A 17896-nucleotide genomic window follows, 5' to 3' on the forward strand; every position below is an offset into this window, starting at 1 on the left:
TTCTACTAGTTCAGAGCTTTGCACACAGCAGGTACTCAATGAATACAATTGATTTAATCCCCTGCCTGAAATCCATTCTTTCTTCCTTATGTCCAACCCAAATCTCTCTTGCTATGAGATCAGCCTATCTCCTATCCTCTGCAGACTAGAAACAGCTGGTCAATGCCCTCAATGTAACCGTCACAAAGCCCTTCTGTTGGCTGAGATCACAAGCCTCCTCTCTTTCCTTTTACACAGTCTCAGCAACTTTTCCAAATTTTAAACCCGTACATGCCCAAGGTGGTCTCTCGGTGCTGGGATGGCTGCTGGCTGAGCCTTGAAATGGCTGGGTGTTGAGGAGGCGGTGGTAGTGGTGATGATGGTGTGACTGACTCACGAAGCCCCTTGGAGTCACGATTTGTGTTTTGTGTTGCTGATCAGCAGAGGTCAGAGCAGATTGCTTTCTCCTGGAGGGTCAGAATCCTTGTCATGTCCATGGAGATGTGTTCCTGGATCTATGTTTGGAACTCAGAGGGTGAATCTGCATCAGGGAACAAACATCACTTGAGTTTCAAGGAGCCCTTTAATTAATTAACTAGTCTAGGGTTTTTATTGAGCGCTTAGTGCTCAGAAAAGTGCTTAGCACATAGTAAATGCTTAACAAATACCATAATTATTATTATTATTGAGGGCCTTCTGTGTGCACAGCACTATACTAAGCGCTTGGAGAAGTACACTATAACATCTGGTAGATATATTCCCTGCCACAAGGAGCTTACAGTGTAGAGTCTTAAGTCTTGTCTTAGTGTGTCCTCTAGACTATAAACTCATTATGGTCAAGGAATGTGTCTCCTAATTCTGTTGTATGCTTCCAAGTGCTTAGTACAATGCTCTGCACATAGTAAACATGCAATAAATACCATCAATTAGCATTTATTGAGCACCCACTTGGTATCGTGCACTGTATGAGGTGATTTGAAAGTACAAAATAAAGAAGCGACATATTCCCTACCCACGAGTTTGCACACTCTAACAATGAAGATGAGCATCAAGATGTTTGTGATTAGAGTGGCCAAACAAGAGGAAGCATACATATATGTGTCAAGGTGGCTGTTGGGTAGGGACTGTCTCTCTATGTTGCCAACTTGTACTTCCCAAGTGCTTAGTACAGTGCTCTACACACAGTAAGCGCCCAATAAATACGATTGATTGAAGGAATAATGTGATGGGCTACTTGTTCTAGTTCTGTGGGGGTTTTTTTCCCCACATCTCAATTCAAGACAACAGATGGCTTTTCTATCATGAAAATAATCCATATTGGGACCTCTTTCTCCAAGTGGTGGAGCTGGAATTAGGATTCAGGTTGTCTGATTCCCAGGTCCATACCCTTTCCACTAAGCCATGATGCTTCTCAAATCGACTAGATCCCTGCACTTGAGCTTACAGTCTACTGTGTGCACTTGAGGAGAGTACAGTAGAGCTTGAAAACTACGTACCTGATCTCAAAGAGCTTACAGTCAAGAGGGAGACACAGACACTGAAATTTGGAAGAAGCAGTCGTGGATATCATGGTTCACACTCCCAAGCCAAAGAGCTTCCCTGTCTTTGAGCTGAGCTACCCTCGTCCATGAAATGGAGGCTTCACTCAGAATGAAGGAGAGCCACTTTTAAACTCAGGCGGCTCAGTAGCCAGTCACAGAGGAAATGAGCTCTGGCATGGTGATAAGGAAAGAATCCTGGAAGAACCTGAACAAACGGGTTAGTGAAAGAGGCGGAGGGAAGAGGTAAAATCATGGGAAGCAGTGTGGCAGAGTGGAAATCCTGCCACCTGTCTCCTGTGTGACTTTGGTCAAGTCACTTAACACTCTGCACCTCAGTTTCTTCACCTGAAAAATGAGGATTAGTACCTATGCTCCTTAGATTTTTGAGCCCCATGTGGGACAGGGACTATGTCCGCCCAGATTATCTTGCATCTACGCCAGTGCTCAGTACAATGCTTGGCATATAGTAAGTGCTGAACAAATTACCATCATTATTATTATCTCTTGGTCTTTCTCCCTCTTGCTAACATGGACACAGACAATACTTAGCTGTGTCCTGCTATTTATATGTATTTCAGTGGACAAATGGATATTAATCTGGGCTGGGGAGACCATGTAGCTCCAGAATCCAAAGTATAAAATGGTCCACTTCTGCCTCCATGGCATCTCTGCTCTCCCTCAGCCTGATTGCACTGTGGGCAAGCTGCCTCTTGCTCTTTAATTGTCTGTGGGGTTTATTTTTAGACTGCTCCTCCCGGGCCTGGACAAGGCTGCAGTTGCAATTGAGTTTAGTCTTTGCGCCTTGCACTGCTGATTAATTTAAATGAAGCTCATTTGAGCGGCAGACACAATTACCAACAGATGCATGTGGCAGACAAGCAGGGGAAGCCTCGGGATACCTGGATGCCCCAGCCATGGCTAGAATCCTTCTCCCTGTAGGAGAACAGATTCGTTTGTAGGGTTGGGGAATGTAGGATCAGCCTTCTTTGGAAGCTGTCTGGACAAGCGATTTATGTTCTGAGAGCTTCGTAAATTCCTGGAGTAACCCAATTTGTTTGGGACTTGAGTTGTCTGAGAGTTCTGAATTTGATGGTTACAGTTTGAGCTTCTCAAGGACAGGATAATGCCTACATGAAGCACAGGGAAATAACATGGCCTAATGAATTCTGGCCATGGAGATGGGGAAAGAATGCCGGAATGTTGAAAGTTAGATGAGGGTTGGGAAGGAAGAAGGGTAAAATCATAGGGAGCAAGATGGCCTAATGGAAAGAGCTTGGGTCTGAGAGTCAGAGGACTGGGTTCTAATCCCTGCTCTGCCACTTGTTGACTGTGTGCCTTTGGGCAGATCACTTAACTTCTCTGTGCTCCAGTTTCCTCAACCATAAAATGAAGATTAAATACCTATTCTCCCTCTGATTTAGACTGTGAGCCCCAGGTGGGACAGGGACTGTGACAGACCAGATTACCTTGTATCTACCCCAGCTCTTAGAACAGGTGCTTGACACAGAGTAAGTGCTTAACAAATACCATTAAAAAAACCCCTCTATAATACTTTCCCAAGTGCTTAGTTCCAATGCTCAGCATGCAATAAATTTCTAGTTCCTTGAGGGCATGGATCCTGTCTACTAACACTATTGGATTCTCCCAAGTGCTCTGTAAATAAACGGACAAATCATCACCAAAGTTACTCCTTGGAACAAGGCAGTTCTCCGCTGAAAAATGCAAAAGGATCCCCTTCCCCTGCTAAGCCTCCAGAAGGGAAAGATGATAGTTTTAGCAGTGGCAGTTTCAAACGCCAAGTGTCTGTATTGAATTGCTCCTTTGTTTACTGCTAAAAACTCACAACCCCAGAGAGTGTCCTGCCTCATTATTTTAAAAACAGGGACATGATTTTTCTTTCTCTTTCTTTCTCAGGGAGGTGATGCTTGTGTAGAAGAAGGTCCCATCAGCCTACACAGCTGAGGTCAGCGCATGACAGAACCCGACAGTCCCTCCCTGGCCGATCCTGCCCCCACAATCAGGTCTGTAATAAAAATGCAGCATCTGGAGACAGTTGGGAAGCTGTTTCTCTTAGCCATTTCAAGACTGTTTCTCAAAGTATACCTGAATTGCAAATAACTTTTCTTTCAAGTATGGAGTACTTTGTGAACCCTGAGTGGAACAGGGGTTGGGTCAGGCCTGTGTATCCTGAATCCACACTAGTACTTAGTGCCATGTTTAACATATACCACAGTCATTCTCAATAGCGTTCTTGTTACTGTTATTCTCTGGCAGGTCCACTTAGTATAGGGGTGGCTTGCCAACTTGCATGAAGTTTTGTATTTATGAATGGTTCAGGAGAAAGAACTTCATAGGGTAGCCAGTCATCCAGGTTTATACTAAACCATCTGGTTCTGTTGGTTTCTCCCCTGTCCAGAAATGGTCTGGATCCCTTTAGGTTTGGGATCTTGATTTTTCGGCTCAGTCGAGATCCATGGCTAGGCAGTGGTGCCTGCGTTCAAGCCACCCAGGAGGGGAACTCGGTGGCTCTTAAGCAAGTTTCAGGTGACGTGGTCCCCTTCGAGAAATGTTCTAGTTTCAGGTGGTTTCAAAAGACTTACAGAAAATGGAGTCTATGATATCATGTTATGATACATGCCTGGCATGATGCATGCGACATTACGGGTGCCTCGGTGTCCCGTCTTTCTGAGCATTATCTGCGGCCCCCCGTGGGGCAGTAATCAAGTTTTGTGACTTCAGCTGCATCCTTCCTGCATGCTCATCATTATTGTTATCTGGAATTTTATGCTCCGGTGCCACAAGACATAACAAGCACTTGTCCCCCCCCTCCCTAATCTTTGGTTATTCTGTGGGAGGCATTTGTAGGCCGCCTTGTAGACGGTAAGCTCTTTGAGGACAGGGGATGTCTGCCCTGCTTCTGTTCTATGCTTCTGAGCACCTAGTACAGTGCTTTGTGTTCAAAAAATACCTCTGAGTGGTCACAGTCGCTCATCAGGCCACTAGTGGGTCATGTAGCCCATTTCGAGGTCAGAGTCCCCCAGTTCCCCTCCTTGGTACCTCTCCAAATGACTGCAACCTCCAGGGGCCTCCACTGCTCAATCAATCATATTGAGTGCTTATTGTGTGCAGAGCACTGTACTAAGCACTTGGGAGATTAAAATAAATCAATTGGTAGACACATTCCCTGCCCATAACAAACTTAAAGTCTAGAGAAAGAAGCTGATACTAACATGAATAAACTATGGATATGAACACAAGTGCTATGGGGCTGAGGGGAGAGATGAATAAAGGGAGAAAATCAGATTGATGCAGAAGGGAGTAGGAGGAGAGAAGATGAGGGTTTAGTCAGGAAAACAGGTAAGAAAATTGGAGAATCTAAACTGGCGATTAGCCCGCCTGGCAGGGAAGGATTTGGCACTGTTCCACTGCAGATGGGTAGCACCGGTACATCAAAGAGGGAATCTGGAAAAGCTTCTCTCTCCTCAACTTTGGGAGGACCAGTGAAGTAGACTGGCCTAGTGGAAAGAGTCTGGGACTGGGAATCAGAGGACCTGGGTTCCAATCCCATCTCTGCCACTTGTCTGCCATATGACCTTAAAAACAGGTCACTCCACTTCTCTGTGCCTCAGTTACCGCATCTGTAAAATGAGGATTAAGACTGTGAGTCCTGTGTGGGACAGGGATTGGGTCCAGCCTGGTTTTCCTCTATCTATCCTAGTGCTTAATACAGTGCCTGGCACATAGTAAACTCTTAACTGCCATTAAAAAAAAGAAAATTATTTCAAGTGCAAAATCCTCTATTGAGCTACAGTCCTTAGCCTTTGGGAGGTTATTTGGTGAGGAAGAAGAGAAAATTCCTAAATTTTATATCAAGGGGGAGGAAGTAAATCCTGACTGCTTTAATCCAGCTGTGAAAATTAGCCTGGCCCATAGTCCCAGCATCTGAAATCAGGTAGCACTTGCTTCATTCAGAGTATTTATTGAGCACCTACTGTGGGCAAATCATTGTATCCCAGATGCCCACTCCGTGGGGATGACAGGGATGATTGCCCCCTCTGCTTCCTCCCTGCTCTGCTCATCCCAGGTCTCTGGAAAAGATCTGAGAATTTCCACCGAGGGCTGAAAGATTCCAAATGGTGGCTGTTGGGATTAATCACTCTTGGAAGCTTGGTTCCTTTTACCCTCGACTCTCAAAATGAAATGCATTAAACCCTAGGAGAAATATATGGATAAGAATTAGAAGTAGTAGTATATTGGTAAAGCATCGTGAAAATCTGCTTTCCGATTCTGATGCCCTGGTCACTGGAGGCAGGAATTCTTCCTCTAAAAGTTTCAGGTTCTTTGGGAATGGAAAACTAACCAATAATATCTGAGTGTTTACTGTGTTTTTGTTTGTGAGAGTACAATATAATAGAATGTTAGACATGTTCCCTGCCTATCATGAGCTTACAGTCTAGAGGAAAGGGGAAGATAATAATAATATAATGATGGCATTTATTAAGCGCTTCCTATGTGCAAAGCACTGTTCTAAGCACTGGGGAGGTTACAAGGTGATCAGGTTGTCCCACGTGGAGCTCACAGTCTTAATCCCCATTTTACAGATGAGGTAACTGAAGCACAGAGAAGTTAAGTGACTTGCCCAAAGTCACACAGATAAGTAGCTGACCCAGGATTTGAACCCACAACCTTTGACTCCAAAGCCCGTGCTCTTTCCACTGAGCCATGCTGCTTCTACAGTTGTGACCAGTCAGCCCACATTCAAATAGGGTAACCCACCCCAAGGTAGAGGAAAATACTGGAGAGAGGAAGCATTCAAACAATTTTCCAGCCACCACCAAACAGCTGATGATTACCCAGCTGAATTGCTGTGTGACTTTGTTGAGATCTCTTAACCTCTCTGGGATCTCAGTTTTTTTCATCTATGAAGTTAGGATTACTTCTTCGGGTCTCAGTTTTTTTCATCTGTGAAGTAGGGACACTAATCGCTGCCCTCCCACATATGTTGTGGAGACAAATGAAGTTGTTGATACATAGCCCTTGGAGAAATAAATGTTCTCCTTCCATCTGTGGGTTTATTAAAGGAAAAAAAAGTTCAGTGGATTTTTGCTTTGCTTGTTAAACAGGAAGTTTGTTTTCAGTCCTGATGCTCAAAACAAATTGTCATTTACACACGAACACTGCCTAGCTGCTACCCGAGGGAGGAGAAGGAAAGCCTTTCTTTGGGAGTAAATCTGCTATCTGTTGTGTAGTAATAGTGATTCAGGTCTCCAAAAAGACCGGTTTATTAAAAATCATCAGTCTGTGTTTTCCATATGACTTACTGTATGGATCTTTCAACAAGAATGAATGAGCCTTTTAGAAGTTAATGTAAGCAACGCTGCCCTTTGTTTCCATCTCACCTAAAGAGCAATACATCTCTGTTCCAGAAAGCACCCATCCTGGGAAGCAGGCAGATTAAGGACAGTATAACCCCCCCGAAAGGAGATGAAACAACTCTACCACCTGCAACTTGTGTCTCCTTGGTTGGAGAACTGTCGCCTGCTGGGGTGGGTAGGGGACTTGATGCTAAACTGTCATTTTCCTCCTTGTTGATATATTTTTTTCTGGGTAATAATTGTGGTATTAACCACTTTTTCTGTGCCAAACACTGTTCTGAGGTAGTAATACACACTGCGGTATTTGTTAAGCACTTATGTGCCCAGCACTGTACTGAACACTGGAGTAGATACAAGATCATCGGGTCCCACATGGAATCACCATCTAAGTAGGAGAGAGAACAGGTATTTGAGATTATACAATGGAAGTAGAACTGGGGGAAGTTACCACTAGCTGCTTTCAAGGTGCTGACCAACTCCCTCTGGCTGTTTTTCCACAAGGCCAGTCTCCTTCCATAGCCATCCTGGGAGAGGAGCCTCTTGAGGGACATAAACAATGTTTGAAACAAGAACCAGGCACTCTTCTTAGAGACATATTTGGCACAGTGTAAATGCTTAATGCTTAACCTGGAATTGATCCCTACTCTGCCACTTAGCCCATTAAAGAAGCTTAATAAACATTGACCGACAATGACTTTGACTTGTCTTACAGTACCCAGGCTGATACTTAGAAGGGCAGATGCTTATCATTTTTTTCCCTTTGATATCCCCTACGCAGATCCAGAGAAGCATGGTCTAGTGGAAGAGGTGTTCCACTCTGGGCCTCTAATTCTGGCTCTGTCACTTTCCTGCTGTGTGATCTTTGGTAAATCACATAACTGCTCTGTGCCTCTGTTTCCTCATCTGTTGAATGGGAAATATTGAGCCTCATGTGGGACAGGAACTGTATCTGACCTGATTAACTCATACCTACCCCAGCACGCAGTACAATGGTTGGTACATATTTAGTATTTAAGAAATATGATTATGATTAAGATTATGGTTCTTCTCCCAAAGGGAAGTGGAGAGTGAGTCACTCATAGTTGGGGAAGTGTTGGAAGCTTATCCAGATACAATAAAACGTCCTTCCCTGCAGGTGGTTAAGGGAGGGGCGGCCACTCTCTTAGTAGGGAAGGACGAGACACTTGAGACAGAGAGCGGACTGAATTGGAGGCACCAAGTCTGCTCACCTCCTTCAAGAATATGTAGGTCATTTGTCACAATGGAAGAACACACTTAGGCAATTATGTGGAAAGAGTACAAGCACCTCCACTACCAGATGCTCTCTGGGTTCTTATTGGTAGGATCACTTCTATTCCTCTTTAATTGTCCAAGTCATTCCACCAGGCCGACCTTGACCCACCCCTTCACCAAACCAGGACCACTCACACCCTTTCAAACTGCTAATGAAAAGTCAGCTCTTTCAGGAAACCTGTCCAGATCAACGTCCATTTGGATCTTCTCTTTTTATCATTATTTGCATCTGTTTCCTTTCACAGTGCTGTACTCTCCCGAGAGAGTACAGTGATCTGCACACAGTAAATGCTCAACAAATACCATGGATTGAGGGATTACTAATTGTGTATTTGGCTCTTTGTGTCTGCTTGTCTTGCCCATTTGATCATGAGCTTCTTGAGGACAAGGGTAGTGTCTTCTACTTCCATTGTAGGTGTCCCCAGCCCAGGCTGAGCTCTGTCTGCAGGCTGGGCTCAATAAATAATGATGACATCTGAGCCTCAGCTCTGGTCTGGAATGATGTAGACTGAACGTGGTCAGTTTGCCAGATCAGGGAAGGAGTGGGCAGAATGAATGTAGATTTGTCAACCAATCAATGGTATTTATTGAGTGTGTAAGCAGAGCACTGTTCTAAGTGTTTGGGAGAATACAATATGTCAGAATTAGCAGATACATTCCCAGACCATAAATGAACTTGCAGTTAAACTGGTGCCAGAGGAGTGGAGTGTGCAGGCTGGGCTGTACTAGAAGATTAGTGAGGTGAGGAACAGTGTGGAGAGCTGAGTAAGTGCTCTAAAGCAGAAGGCAAGGAGTCTTGGTTTGATGCAGAGGTGGACAGGCAAACTCTGGAGGAGCGGGGAGGCTTGCTGAACGGTTTTGTTGAATGTTGAACTCTGAGCTTTGGGTCCCAGCACAAGGCTCCGCCCACAGACAGCCAGCTCCTCAGTCAATCTCCTCTCTCTGAGTCCAGACCTTTAGTTCTCCCATTTGGAAGCAGTGGGAGCTAGCTGATTTGAGAATGCATTTCCATCACTTCAGAGACTACGATGTACCCTTCTTTCCTTGACACTGACTGACTGATAATGGGGCAAGTGCAATATCAGGAATTTTCACAATTCAGGCTCCTCGTCTCCTTCTGTGAGACATCCATCTCCTGCCCCTCTCTGTCATCCTCATTATCTGTCTTCCCCCAGCAGACATCCTTCATCAGACCTGACAGTCCTGCCTGGGGAAAGGCAAGCTTGTGCAAACTTAATGCCTAATTTATGAGCTCTGATGCCCCGTCTCCCTGATTCATTCATTCATGACCTTCTCCTTTGATCAGTTTATTAAATTGTTTGTGATATAATAAAGGGATGGAAAACAAGGGGTGTGATGGTGCCAACTTGCACTTCCCAAGTGCTTAGGCTTAGTACAGTGTTCTGCACACAGTGAGTGCTAAATAAATACGATTGAATGAATGGTGCAGGTTGAATTTCCTAACTGCTCTCCTGGTTCCACAGGGCTTGGCCTGGGGAAAAAAGTCAACACAGGCAGTGGGTGGTTGTGGTGATTGCCATACTCAGGACTTTGGGGCTACAAAGAATTTCCCAAACTATCCCACCCCACATCCCATCCCAGCTAGACTGTAAACTACTTGCGGGCAAGGCTCATGTCTATATTATATTGTACTTTCCCTGGCACTAAGTTCAGTGCTTGGCACACAGTAGGCTATAAACTACTTGTGGGTAGGGCTTATGTCTACTAGATTGTACTCTCCCATGTGCTCGATTCATGGGCTTGGCGCATAGTAAGCACTCAATAAGTACTACAGATTGCTCCTCCTCCCATTTCCTCTTTCTTCCTTAACCTTATGGCTGTTGGCAATAGAAGCGAGGTCCATGTCTGCAAGGCAATGAGATTGTACCAACTTCGAGCAGGTGGTTTCAGTATGATGAGCTAGGGATTGGTTTATTCACTTTTAGCAGGGTACCAAGGTCTTTTCCCATCAGAGAGCTGCTTTGAGATGGCTAATGAGAGCAGTGCAGGGTAATCTATCAGGGCAGACAGCTGTGCATGGGGAGAGACGAGGTTTGAATGCCTAACCGGGCTGGTGATTATATGTGTGGAGTTTCTGCCTTCATTTTGGTCCGTCCCTGGCAACTAGAAGAGATCTGGGTAGGTGGGTTGATTGTCCATCATCTGTCAGCTCTCTTTCTAGATGAGAAGCAGCATTGCCTAGTGGAAAGAACCCGGGCCTGGGAGTTAGGATCTGGGTTATAGTCTTCACCCTGTTGTTTGTTGTGTGACCAGGGGTGATTCACTTAACCCAGCTTCCACATGCATAGGAGCAGATCTTGTCTTCTGGAAAGGAGGAGGAGTGTGAGGGACACTTTGACCCTTACCAATGGGGAATTCTTGACCAAAGGCCATTCTGATCTCCTCTGATCCTGCTTTGTGGTTATCTTCCAGCAAACCACAGAGAGCTCAACAGAGCTGGAGGTTACCCAACCCCAGTTCAGTGCACCTTGCACGCACAAGCGTTGATGGAGTGACATCCCTAGCCTCCACCTTCCCCCATCCATAGAGCCTCAGTTTGGGGATGATATTCCTCCAGGGTTGGGACTGGGACTGGAAGAAAGGCAATATCTCCTATTTTTTTTTCCCCCCACACAGAAGTTTGTCTCCTCCTATCTTGTGCTCCCCAGCACCATTGGAACAACACCACCCTAGGAATAATATCTATGTATTTCCCCCTGGGAATTACCAAATCCAGGAATCTCGGCCACCTACGGTGCCTGGGGGGGAGTGCTGATACCATCATTATTTCTCTTTAATAATGAGCGTGCAACAATAGAGAGGAACCCGTCTCCGGTTTTCCATTTGATGCATCTTCTCTTCTGTTCACCAGGTGCAGGGTTTCTTCCAAAAGAGAGAAAAACAAATCCAAAGTACTAACCAAAGACATTTCCATCTGATTATCCCAGGACTGCTAACAGCTCCTATTTTCTATTCAGAACCTCGACAACCAGGTGCAATTTTGTTTTTCCATTCACACGCTGATGCTGCGTCCGAAAAATCACCAGGAAAAAACACGCAGCTGGGTATTCGGACCTTCCATCAGTGAGTTGCCACATAGTGCGGTGTTGTCGAGTGCCAGCCGATCCCTGGTTGTAAGGTGTTGCCCAGAGAGAGCAGCCTGGCAAGATTTTGAATGGCTCTGGACTCCAGGCAGGGTACGATTCCATAGCCAGCAGGAAACATCAGCTTCAACCTCACCACTGCTCTGCCCCAAACTCCTCTTCCCGGTACACTTAGTTGTCTAGTTAATGGATGGGGAGTGTGGCAAAGGCAGGAAATGAAGGGCTCCCTAATGGAGGAGTGATAGAGTCAAGAGATGTACGCGTACGACTGATGCAAGAATGAAGTGTCCACAAACCACATAGCCAGTCAGCTTGGGTGGAAAGTTAAGGATCCTCTTATAGCCCAGCAGACTGAAGAAGCTATCAGACTGTGGATCAGGGAAAACATAAATATCAGTCGATATCATTCTTCTCGCCTATTGCAGCTCATAGTTGTTGGCTGGGCATCGTTGTGAGATGATGTCAACATTGGAGCTGGGGTGCTTACATACTGGTGGACAGAGACTCGTGGATAGGGAATGTGTCTGTTTATCATTGTATTGTGCTCTCCCAAGCACTTAGTACAGTGCTCTGCACACAGCAAGCACTCAATAAGTGATTGAATGAATGAATGAAGGTACGCCCCACTCTAATTCCACACCATGGAATTAGATCAAGATCCTTTCTCTGTTATATCGTACTCTCCCAAGCACTCAATATAATAATAATAATGGCATTTATTAAGTGCTTACTATGCACAAAGCACTGTTCTAAGAGCTGGGAGGCTACAAGGTGATCAGGTTGTCCCACGGGGGGCTCACAATCTTAATCCCCATCTTACAGATGAGGTAGCTGAGGCCCAGAGAAGTGAAATGACTTACCCAAAGTCACACAGCTGACAATTGGCAGAGCAGGGATTTGAACCCATGACCTCTGACTCCAAAGCCTGTACACTTTCCACTGAGCCACGCTGCTTCTCTGTATGGTGCTCTGCACACAGTAAGCACTCAATAAATATGATTGACTGAAATACGATTGAATGAATGACAAGTGGCAGCAGGACTCAAGCGTTTAGTACAGTGCTCTGCACACAGGAAACACTCAATAAATATGATTGAATGAATGATTTTCTGAACTCACTGGCTGAGCATCATTAAACTGGGGGCTTCCTTAAATCGTCCTCTGTCCTGACCTCTGAGGAATATTCAAATGAAAGCCAAGGCCCTGAGTAAACCTTTGGAGGTGGGGGGAATAAATCAATTTTTAATGCCTTCATTAAAATGATTCTTCTCAGCTGCACCACCTGGGCCCTCTTACACTCCAACAGGCCGAGATGAGAAGGCTGAACGAGGGAGAGGAGGAAAAAGAGCGAGAAATCACCAAGACATTATATTAAAAACCCAAGAGGAAATATTTGCAATATCCTGTGAAGAATATCACCGGGTGAGATCAGCAACTGCCATCCAAGCTTCGAAGCCACATCCCGCAGGCTGGCCTGGCTTTTTTTCCCTCACTTCCATCCCAGGACCAAAGAAGAGGTGTGCATCTGGGCTGCTTTGAACTACAAATGCGTGACATTAGCATTTCAAAACATCAGCCTCTGAAGGAAAGTAGAACCCAGAGTTGGGTCCTCTGGGAAATGCAAGGAGATATTCTAGGATGGATCCCTCCATTCTGATTAGGCCCATCTCATCAGCCCCTTCGGCCCTCTTTCATCTGTGGATTTACTTGTTATGGATTCATTTATTCATGTGGGTTTATTTTTTTTTTTTAATTGGTACTTAAGTGCACCAGACACTGGGGTAGATCAATCAGGTTAATCAGGTTGGACACAGTCCATGTTTTATGTAGGGTTCACAGTCTTAATCTTCGTTTTATAGATGAGGTAACTAAGGCACAGAGCAGGTAAGTGATTTGCCCAAGGTCACACAGAAGACAAGAAGGACCTGAGTTCTAATCCCAGATCTGCCACTTGTCTGCTGTGAGATCTTGGGCAAGTCACTTACCTGCTCTGTAAAATGGGGATTAAGACTGTGAGCCCCATATGGGACATTCATTCATTCAATCATATTTATTGAGTGCTTACTGTGTGCAGAGCACTGTGCTAAGCACTACTAAGGGACATGGACTGTGTCCTACCTGATTAGCTTGTATCTACCCCAGTGCTTAATTCAGTGCCTGACCCATAAAAAAATCATTAAAAAAGAAGTGATGGAGCCAGGATTAGAACCCAGATGCTTTGACTCCCAGATAAGGTTATTTCTACTGGACCACACTGTTTCCCCTTTTTTCATATCCATTCTTAGTCTTCCTTATGGAATATTTGACAATACGTTTCCTGTATGTTTCTTGCTTGATTTCAAGCTCTTATATTGCAAGCTCATCACTTGAGGAGCAGCATGGCCTAGTGGATAGAGCAAGGGTCTGGGACTCAGGGGTCATGGGTTCTAATCCCAGCTCTGCCATTTGTCTGCTGCATGACTCACTTAACTTCTCTTGGCCTCAGTTATCTCATCTGTAAAATGGGGATTAAGACTGTGAGCCCTGTGTGGAAGAAGGACCGGGTCCAACCCGATTTACTTGTGTCCCTAGCGCTTAGTATAGTGCTTTGAAGTCTTGTTCCACGTGTGCCATATTCCTGAAGGCAAAGAGAATCTCATGCAGGTGTCTGAGGATTAGATGGATTTCTGCAGGAATGTGGGACTACTATTAAATGCAGACACTTGGCCATTTTTAATGGCTTGGATTGTGGAAGTAACTCATCAGCTGGAACTAAAGTCAGGGCTTTGCATCTTGACCCACTTCCTCTGCTTCAGAAACTCTTCTTGTCCATGGAGGCAGCCGTATCTAGAAGATCACTGCAGGGTTTTTGTTCAGCGTTAGATTTCCTCCTTGTGATGAGTGTGGTGCTATTGGGACTGTAAGCTTATTGTGGTCAAGGAATGTGTCTAACAACTGTTATAGTGTATTCTCTCAAGTGCTAAGTACGGTGTACTTCACACAGAAAGTGCTCAATGAATGTAATTGATGGACTCTTCAGCAGTGTCAAGGTAATGCACCTTTTAGCAGTGTGTAAAGCCCCTTAGTTTCGTGGCAATGTGTTTCCATTTTGTTTAACTTCTCACGCATCCTCACCAAGAGGCAAAGCTAGGAAAATGTTTGTTTGCTGTATGAGAGCATTCATTCATTCAATCAATCATATTTATTGAGCACTTACTGTGTTCAGAGCACTGTACTAAGCACTTGGGAAGTACAAGTTGGCAACATATTAGAGATGGTCCCTACTCAACAACGGGCTCATATATCATAGTAACGATGATGATGATGGTGGTTGTCACAATCGTGACTAGAGACCATCTCTAGGGCAAATACATCATGAGAGAAGGTGTCATCTTCCCAAGCACAAGGTGAGGAAGAGAGTTGGGTCTTCCCAGGTATCCTCAGGCATGTGTGGAAAACATGACTCCATCAGTGGTGCCATCTTGGAAAATGAAGGAAAGATAAGTACACAAACATGGAAGTGATTAAGAGGCTGCTGGGCATAGATCATTGAACTAGTTTTTTAGGCAATTGAACTGACAGTACTCCTGGAGGAGGTGGCTGCTTTGAAGAAGGGGAGAGGCGTGGTTTAGGGAGGCGGGAGGGAATTCCATACGTGAGAAATGGGTCAGAGGTGGGGCGGTTGAGAGGAAAATCCACCAATCTTTGGACCCGGCCGGCCCCGGAAACATCTAGCGAAATGTAGAGCCTGCAAGATGTGCTGATTGGCCAACGGTGTCCTTGACCAGCTGGAATGAAACTCTATATGCCAGGGCAGGGTTGCTTTGAGCTGTTTTCATGCACGTCAGGTGTTTCCACACTGCCAGCCTTCCCAGCTATGGTGGCTGCAGAAAATGTCAACTTATCTTGCCTGAATTTTCCTGATTTAGAGAATTCAATAAAGCAGTGAAATATGACTTCAAATAATAATGCTGCTGCTGGGTAGGGGAAGAGAGTAAACACTTTACTAAGGTTATTGATTTTAGTTTTCACTGTGTTCTGCTTGTGGAAGGCAGGGTGGGTGTCCTCTGTCAACAGTCTCAGGAATGAGGCACAGAGAGGGAAAGGAGACTGCCCGGTAGCACACAGTTAATAATGATGGACTTAGGGAGACTGAACTGAGCTCTCTGGTAGCATCTCCCTGGCTCAAACTATTGTACTGGCTAAGGATGGAAATCAATCAGTGGTATTTATTGAGCACCTACTGTAGGTAAACTGTAATGATAATCATTCTTGTATTTAAGTACTTGCTATGTGTCAAGCACTGTGCTAAGCATTGAGGTAGATACAAGATAACCAGGTCTCATTCATTCAATTGTATTGAGTGCTTACTGTGTGCAGAGCATTGTACTAAGTGCTTGGGAAGTACAAGTCGGCAACATATAGAGATGTCCCTACCCAACAACGGACTCACAGTCTGGAAGGGGGAGACAGCAACAAAAGAAAGCATGTAAACAGGTGTCGAAATCGTCAGAACAAATAGAATTATAGCTTGGGACTCACAGTCTAGGTATGAGGAGAATAGATATTGACTCCCCATTTTGCAGATGAGAGAACCGATACACAGAGAAGTTGAGATACAAGATTACACAATACACAAGTGGAGGTGGGATTAGAACCCAGGTCCTCTGACTCCTAGGCCTGTGATCTATCCACTAAGCCTCACTGCTTCTCCAGTGTTTATTCCTTATGCTACCGGAGAGCGTGGCGGCTCAGAGGGAAGAGCCCGGGCTTTGGAGTCAGAGGTCACAGGTTCAAATCCCGGCTCTGCCAATTGTCAGCTGTGTGACTTTGGGCAAGTCACTTCACTTCTCTGTGCCTCAGTTACCTCATCTGTAAAATGGGGATTAAGACTCTCTGAGCCCCCTGTGGGGCAACCTGATCACCTTGTAACCTCCACAGCGCTTAGAACAGTGCTTTGCACATAGTAAGCGCTTAATAAATGCCATCATTATTATTATTATTATTATTATAGCCTTCTGTCTTCCAGAAGCTCAATCATGGCTTCTTGAAATAACCTTGATGAGAAATAGCACTTTAATTGTTAAGGATCTTTTCCATTATCTCACATTTATCGTCAAAGGATAGCTATGTAATAGTAGATATTACCCTACTCTGTGAGGTAGGACAAGGTGGATATTGTCATCCTCATAGTACAGAAGAGTGAACTGAAGCCCAGAGAGGTTATGACTTGCCCGTGCTCACAGAGCAGATGAAGAGACATCACTGACAGTGGTGTATGCAAAGATACCACTGATGAAGTTTGCGTGTGTGTGTGTGTGTGAGTGTGAAAGAGAGAGAGAGAGAGAGAAATTGAAAACAAAAATGCCACACTTCAGGACCATGGGATCTGTAGTCCCAACCACATGGTGTGTGTGAAAAGGCCATCCATAGTTTAGTCATTTTGATGTTTGCAGGGGCTGGTGCTCTTTTCTCTTTTATCTCCTTACCTCTTGTTCTTTTCACTGACCTCACAGAATTCCCAATTGTAGGATTCACCAACGTCCCCTGGGAATACCTCACTTCTCACGGCACAGTCCCCCATTTGGACTCATTGCTGAGGCTTCTCGGTTGCGCTGTCAACCTCTGCCGAAAGCCTCCCCTCCTACCTTCCTAATTTCAAAGACAAGCCCCCTCAGCTCTCCACCTCCCCAACCAGCCAGACCTACTTGGCGGGAATGGAGTCTGGAGAAAGCACATTTTTATCTTGTTAATATTAAATAGAATTCAAATGTGCCTAAGAAGTCTCCCTAACCATTTTAGAAAAAAAAGGACTGGATTCATGGGCCACAAAACCTGCCTTCATCTTGTTCTACCATAAAATAATACCAAAAAAGAAATGTAATGGGAGCCAAAGAGTTTCTCCATTGTTTTTCTTTGGCTATTTCAGCAGTCAGGATAACAAAAATGACACATTTCTCAAAATTATTGCACAATTAAGAAGCAATAACTGGGACCTAATACAGCAACTAATGTAATCACTGTGTAATATCACTTAGGGATGTGCCACTGAGCGATTAGGCAGAGGCCTGGAACAGGAGACAAGTCATCTTCTTGGTTTTCTGATAAATACTTTCCTCAAGGGTAGATCATCAAAGCTGGGGGAATAAAGTTCCGTAGCAATTTTTCCAGCTGCTTGAGCAACATTTCCTTAGAATAAATGTTAAAAGCTACTCGGTGGGATGCTTAATGGAACCGGATTGCTGAAGGGAACGGGCGAGAGAGTAAGCAGTGACACCCATCCAGCATCACTGAGCTATCAGCTCTGACTGGGGCCGAGCCAGCTGCATTGCCATTCGGAGAGCCGGTCATTCCGGGATGGCCATTAGTAACAGTGCCAACATCGTTAATCTCACTGACCTCGTCACCCTCACCGCAATCATCAGCATCAACATTGCTGTCAACAATTGTTCACGCAATGATATTAATCGAGACCCTATTCTATGCAGAAACACCTGTCCTAGACACTTGGGAGAGTACAGTAGAGGCTAATGATAAAACTTATTATTATGGTATTTAAGGGCTTATTATGTGCCAAACACTGTTCTAACCACTCGGGTAGATACAAATTAAAGATACAAACAAA

Source organism: Tachyglossus aculeatus, chromosome 18 (assembly GCF_015852505.1).
Source record: "Tachyglossus aculeatus isolate mTacAcu1 chromosome 18, mTacAcu1.pri, whole genome shotgun sequence".
NCBI classification, from domain to species: Eukaryota; Metazoa; Chordata; class Mammalia; order Monotremata; family Tachyglossidae; genus Tachyglossus; species Tachyglossus aculeatus.